The sequence below is a fragment of the Colobus angolensis genome, unplaced genomic scaffold (assembly GCF_000951035.1).
Source record: "Colobus angolensis palliatus isolate OR3802 unplaced genomic scaffold, Cang.pa_1.0 Scaffold329, whole genome shotgun sequence".
In the NCBI taxonomy this organism is placed as follows: Eukaryota; Metazoa; Chordata; class Mammalia; order Primates; family Cercopithecidae; genus Colobus; species Colobus angolensis.
The window spans coordinates 829,855-830,177 of record NW_012116588.1 but is presented as its reverse complement, the minus strand read 5'-3'; the positions used below and the strand labels follow the sequence as shown (position 1 = coordinate 830,177).

The following is a 323-nucleotide window of genomic DNA, read 5'->3' as shown; positions in this document are numbered from 1 at the left end:
CCTCAGCCTCTTGAGTGACTGGGACTACAGGTGTATACCACCACACCTATTTTTTTTTTTTTTTTTAAAGTAAAGACAAAGTCTCACTATGCTGCCCAGATTGGCCTCCCAATGTGCTGGGATTATAAGTGTGAGCCACCATGCCTGGCCCCATGTACTTTAAGGCATCACTAATAAAATGTGTAGATATTATACAGCGGTGACAGCTGTTATATTGTACTTTCTATTTGTATTTTTATTGTTTTTTTTCCTTCAAATATTCAGCCTCATCTAGTTGAATCTGAAGATGTGGACATGGCTGATGAAGAGGCTGACTGTATCTA

At 39.0% G+C, this 323-nt stretch overlaps 1 protein-coding gene across 1 annotated transcript in view; it reads right to left on the bottom strand.

The window, feature by feature from the left end:
• The window catches only part of LOC105518773 (leucine-rich repeat-containing protein 37A2-like), a 41,231-nt gene that overhangs the window by 2,816 nt on the left and 38,092 nt on the right, over positions 1 to 323 (bottom strand). The gene's annotated exons all lie outside the window — the stretch shown is intronic.